Consider the following 644-nt stretch of genomic DNA (forward strand, 5'->3'; position numbering starts at 1 on the left):
CTTGTCTTTTTGATAACGTTTGGGAGAATGTTGAAAATTACTTTTTGCTTTAAATAAATAGAAGAAAATTTATCAGAAGTATGTGTTTCTAATCCTACTTCATATTAATATATTAGGCAGATACATATGTACATATATATACAAATATATCAAATCATTTGTGTTGCAAGGTAAATATTAAAAAACAACAACAAATTCTACTATATAATGAATTTGACTATTTGGTTAGTGATTTTTCTTTTTACTTTTTACATCTTTTAACTTTTAAGCCACTGATATCTACTTTGCCTTTACCATTAGTGCTGTCTTATTTATTGACTGTATATGACTCTTATATTTAGTTAGAGAAAATGGGTGCATTTAAGTTGTTGGATATCTCTGAAAAATGAATTATGTTATTTTATTTTACTCTAAGGTGTTGAATAAACAAATAAGAAATAATTTTTAAAAGTTTAACTTAGTAGCCTGTCAATAGCAGACTATATTTAATTTATTTATTATGCATAATAAATTAGGTTTATTATATATCACACTAAATAAGAATAAATATCATAGGTTACTTATCATATCATACTAAATTTGGAGGAAGAACAGAGTTTAGGTTTGGCTACTCCCTTAATTTTTTTTTTTTTTTTTTTTTTTTT

This window comes from Otolemur garnettii, unplaced genomic scaffold, assembly GCF_000181295.1.
Source record: "Otolemur garnettii isolate 467f Iridium unplaced genomic scaffold, OtoGar3 scaffold00247, whole genome shotgun sequence".
NCBI lineage: Eukaryota > Metazoa > Chordata > Mammalia > Primates > Galagidae > Otolemur > Otolemur garnettii.